Here is a 6,000-nt window from a genome sequence, read left to right on the forward strand (position 1 = left end):
TTATTTAGTTCACATTTCTATGAATTGTCAATTTGGGTTGAGCTCAACTAGGCTCAACTGGGCAGTTCCTCTGGACTCAGCTGAGCTTACTTACGTTTCTGTGGTCAAGTGACAGTGTAGTACCTCATTTATTATCTGACAATTGGCTGGCTGTAAGCTGGAGAGTTGGGGAGTAAATAGGAGTTACTCCTAGTTATCATTTAACAAGCTAGTCTAGCTGTTTAACATGATAGCAGTCACAGGCTTCTAAGAGTAGCAATAAGAGAAGCCTCAATACCCAAGCACTTTCCAAGTCTCTGTTTACATCATGTTTGCTCTAGCCCCGCTGGCTATGCAGTTCATCAATCTAACCCATACTCAAGGGATGAGGAAAGATTCCATCTCTTAATGAGTAGCGGTACAAAAACACATTCAAGAACCTAGTACAGGGAAAGAGTTTGCTTTCATTTTTGCAATCTAGTACAGTAGCTACCTCAGAAGGATAGCATTTTGCACAGCAGCTAAAGCCACCAGGTGTCTTGTAGACTGACCTGTGGAAAGCCAAATATTCCCATTACAGATTAAAGGACACTTATCTTGTGTACGAACAAGAAGTTTGTCTAGATTATCAAATCTTTGGACTTACTCCCATTATTAGTTTAAAAGATACAGTCCTTCCAATACTTTCACCAATACAATGGAATATGTCTCTGTAATTCTTTGTCTCACTAAACAGCATAAATTTTATATACTTTCCTCATTAGCCACTTAATAAATCCCAAAGTTTTAATTTACACTTCAGATTTATCAACAGCATTATAAAATCTGACTTGTTAAGGTAGAGATCACTAGCCATCTTTGGTACCTACACCTGATATCATCTTTTTTGGTTATTCAGAGACTTCATATGCCCAATTCTTGATTTTTTACCATGTTCCAAGGAGTTAAGATAAATACCTATTATAAATGGCTTCTCAAATGAACTTGATTGAAATCCTTAGCACCACCACACCACACCTATAAACTATCTCCACCTAATTAATTCCAACTCATTCATTAAGGTTTAGGACAAAGGTTATCTCCTCTAGGAAATCATCTGCAATTCCCTTAATCCCCTGTATTAACTGTTTCTCTTGTGTGCTCCCAAATACCCGATACTTTCCTCCATCTTAATACTTATCACGTTGTGTTGTAATTGACTCATTTTTTATAGATATTTCTCACATTAGACTGTATGTGACCTATTGAAAGTATACAGTCATATACATTCTTGTTTTCACCTAGTAAAGCTGCAGACATGGATGGATGGATGAGTAATCAATACATCTCAATTCACAAGATTGTGGACTAACATATGATCATATTTATTTAAATATCCAACAATAATGGCTTCAGGTCTCCATCCTGCTGATCACAAGAATTACACTTATCTAAATATTGGATTCCCAACTGGCTTCTGGCAATCTTGAAGAATGCTGACATGTCTATAAAATTAGCCCTCTTCACTGCTGCACGTGTGTGTGTGTGCACATACCAGAGACAAGGATCTCCAATACTCTTCTTAAGGTCTCTCTTGACCTGCTGACTTCCTAAGCCCCACCTGCTTGTTCCTATTTCAGGGATTCAACTGCTTCCGTGCACATTTTAGTGCTAAGCTCCATTTTACAATAGTAACTGAAGCCCAATTTGCTCCAACAGCTGAATCACTGTGGTTCCTAGAATATAGGGGAAGTTCCCCTTCTCCACAGTGTTTTACTGAAAGATCAAAGATAAATAGCCCTAGATTCCAGAAGCCCCAGCTTTTTGTGATCAGCTCATTTAAGTTGCAAGCACATAGACTTTTCCCAAGGCGTACCCACATTGCCAGAGTAGTTAGATAAGGAAGAGACCCAGCATCAGCTTCATGCTGAACCTAGTACAAGCCCATTCTTTTGACAACTTATACACTGGTGTTGAGCCTGAGTCTTTAGTATCTAGACATCCTAACCCCTTGTTAACAGGAAGGTTGGCCACAGGGCGTGATGGAGTAAGACAGGCAGTCTTGGTCTCACAACCTGGCTGGATGCTTGCAGAGACCAAACAGAAAAAGGACCCTTCAGAGAATCTAACATGCTTCCCAGTAATTTGAGGGCAAATGTGAGATTAGAGAGAATTCCTGCTTCTTGTCTGAAAAATCCTAAAGGAGGGAGCCTGGCTGAAGAGACTGAGAATGGCAGTCCAAAAAAAATGGATTATCTGATAGTCAAGAGGCAAATCTATCATTTCATGGGCCAACGACATTAGATTCATGGACCAAGTGGGCATCACACAAGGTAGTAGCCTGAGACACCAAGGTAACAGGAGAAAAATAAAACTATTGATTGCACTTAAAAGTTGGTACTTGTTTATTAATGAGCTGAACATTAGGTTTTATAAATATTGGTTTTTTGGATATTTCTGCAGTATAAGGGAGCAAAAAACTATAGACACCACTTTCTAATAAAAATAAGTTATTGATATCATGGTAGACTGAAATCTCATGATTTCTAGAGCTAGGTAGGCAGCAAGTAAGTAGCTATAGAATTGTTATGAACAGCTAGTATGGGGTCGAACTGAGCAGAAACTGACAGACTCCAGATCTATGAGAAATTAATGGTCTATATAATGAATGTACCAATAGTAGCAATATAAGTTAGAGGGTAAATCATCAGGATTGAGAATGTTGTCTTATCAACCAATGCCCTCCTCTATTAGAAATAAAAATTTCCATTGGCGTGAGGTGGGAAGTCCAGGGTCTTTAACAACTTTACCTAATTTAATTCATTAGCTGTCTTTGTTTATAAGATTTTCATAACAGTTATCCAGAATTGGTCCTTCTTTTGTCTCCACTTGGGGTGTGATACACAGCTCCTGCCAATACTACCAGCTCCAGATGATCTATCTCTTGACTTTGTCATGCTTGTAACAACCATGTACAATTAATGTTTTTTATAATCCTCATTCTTTCTTCCTGGTTTATCAGACTAATTAGATTGCTTTTGGTCTCAGTCCCTTTTTGCCTTCTTTCCTTCCCACACTTCTCCAATGCAAAGCTGTAGAAGCAGACACTCACTTTAGCAGGGAACCAATGATTTCACATGGCAAGGTACATTCTGAAGGTGAAGACCAAGATGAAAGTCAATTTTCAATACCACACGTAAGAAGCAAGGTCCTCCCAGCCTTTTGCTAAACTCCCATTTCCTTGTATTATTTGCTTACTAAATAGGTAATCATAATCCACAGAATGTGGCTAAGTATGGAGAGGAGTTAGATCCACTAGTTGACCTCACATCAAAGACTATTTTTAACTAAAACTAAGTAGAGAACAATGTTGACAAATATTTAATTAAAAAGTGGAATATAAAACTAAGAAAGAAAACTAAAACTTACCACCTTCTCATAACAGTTCCATATTAAGATTATAGATACTACTTATAAGGTAGATATAATCTCATTTTATGACACATAAACTAAAGCTCAGAGATCAAGTAAATCGTTCAAGTAATTCAGTTAAAGAGTGAAGGCAGCCAAAATTATAATTAGTTTTTTTAATCAATAACATAAACAAGAACTCATGTCTTCTAGCTCCCAGTACAGTGTTCTTTTCATTCTACATGTTGTTTTGATTTAATTATTCCCAGAAAGCTCAAACTCAGACCCTGAAATTCCTCTATTCAAATTTTCTTTGTGTAGCTGTACAAAATTTGCTCTCACTTTTTAGTATGATATAGAATGATTTCTGCCATCCAAAATACTGCCTACAGAAGTTTGACAGTTTCAACTGTTCTATGCATTCGGCCACCTAGTGTCAAAACAGAGCAACTGCAGGCAGATGCTAAATGTTTCTATAGATAAACATGATAGTTCATATTGTCTATTTTACAAGCAACCAAGATAAATCATGACAGAGGTTCTGGAGTATTTTTGTAGTAAAACTTGCACATGTAGAAGATATTCCCACAGCAAAAAAAATAAACATGAAAATGAGCAATCAAATTTTTAAAAATGAAAAATTGAAATAGCATACATGAAGAATTTGTGTGTGTTCCAAATGCTAGGGGGGAAAAAGAAGTAAAAGAAAATGAGATAATAAAATTTAATCATAAGTAAGAAAGCAGTCAAAAATAAAAGGAGTTATATTCTATTTTTTTCACACTTTTTTTAATGGAGAGGTTAATTAGAAAGTGTAATGACCCACAGAAAGAATTAGTGGAATTGCCAATATTGGAGGTATTCAGCAAAATCTCTAGCTAAACAACTGATGGGAAACCTATAGAAATCAAGTTCCACCAAGATGTAATGACAAACGCAAATGAACAACGTGCAGTGAAAGATCTATTAGGGCTAATACTAGAACAAGATCAGCATCTAAGTAGATTTACTGCACACTTAGTTGTACATAGGTAGCACCTGCCTTTTAGAAAGCAAAACTTAATAAAGCAAAAATGATGACATCACCTCAAAATAAAGCTATTAGCTCATTATACAATTATGTGAAAGGCAAAAAAGAGCGAATTTTAGAGATGGAGTATAGAGTACAGATTTACTTTAAATTTTAAAAGTAGAAAATTATTCATAGAACTCTAAGTATAAAGAACTTTTAATATAATGTCTTCTTTGATAATTATTCAGGGTTGGTGCTTGGGCTTTCTGGGTCAACTTCGATTGTAAAAACCTCTCTATTATGGTGTTGGCCCCAACACAGTGCCCAAGTGTACAAGGCTATAGATTAAATCAGGGTCTCAACATTTTGATTAGTTTCCACTTGTGCAATAGAAAGCATTCTCAAAATTATTAAGGATTATCTAAAATTTTTCTTCTTCCTTATAAGTCCTTTCTCTGCCACTGACAATAGCATAGTTAATACAAGTGAGTAAAAAGCAATTATAAAAGACAATTATAGGAATAACTTTTCCAGTTTACATTTCAAAATAAATATTTCCCAAAGTTCAGTGCTTTATTAGTAGTAACTGTATTATTAATGACTGACTTCACAAAAAATCATCAAATTGTATGAAGCCAGTGGTCAAGCAATAAATATTGTTAAAGATTATAACTTAATTGTCCCTGGTGTTTCAAGGCATATAGCCCATCAGGAAGAAGTAGATGGAAAGATTTTGTCAATACTTACTAACAACTAATAGAATTCGAAAGGAAGTTTTCAAAAGTACTCAATTTTCCTTTAATTCTAAACATTTGCCTTCAAGACCCAAAGTCTCTCTCTCATTTTAATAATATTCTTGGAGAAATTCAATAATTTCTCCAAGAAGCCACTTGTAAGGAGATGCTTAAGCCCTCTATTTCACAACAAGCCTATTTCTTCTGGTTTTGTCTTTTGTGGGTTTTGAATAAGATAGTCTCCATCTCTTTATGATCAGGTTTCATATTCTCAAAGGATATCTCTAGGAAAACTTTTCTCTGCCACCATTAGATGATTTGTAAGTTGAAAAGGCAGTAAAGCTGAGCCTATTCAAGTCCTCTGACATCCGTGGAGGAAAAGTCACTCCACTCCTCTCTGCTTAATAACCATTCCCTAAACATCAGTTCTTCTTTCCTTGGCATATAGAATTGCTTTCCTTTAAAAGCCTGTCAGGATAGTTGAGATACGCTCTATCTACCCCTCCCCAAAAAAATAAGTACTAATAAAAATGAGATATTTGAAAACACTTTCTTTTTTATTTACTGGACACTCCAAATTATCAAAGGTGTAATCCAACTCTCAAGAGAAAAAAATAAATTGCAACTGTGGCTTTACAATAGGTTTCTTATGTTAAAGAGTGAAAAATACACCTAACCACTTGAGTCTGAGAGGTGTAAATTCCAAAGTAAAAATTATTCACAGAAGATTAAAAATTTTAGTATTAGAGTGCCTGAAGATGCCTGAAAATAAGTCCAAACAGATGGTTGTTGCTTGTGGTCTTTGCCCCATATTCTAGTTCTAAAAATAAATAAATAAATAAAAATAATTACAATAATAATAATAATAATGCAGCTTTGGAATTA

This window comes from Pteropus vampyrus, unplaced genomic scaffold (genome assembly GCF_000151845.1).
Source record: "Pteropus vampyrus isolate Shadow unplaced genomic scaffold, Pvam_2.0 Scaffold545, whole genome shotgun sequence".
Classification (NCBI taxonomy): Eukaryota; Metazoa; Chordata; class Mammalia; order Chiroptera; family Pteropodidae; genus Pteropus; species Pteropus vampyrus.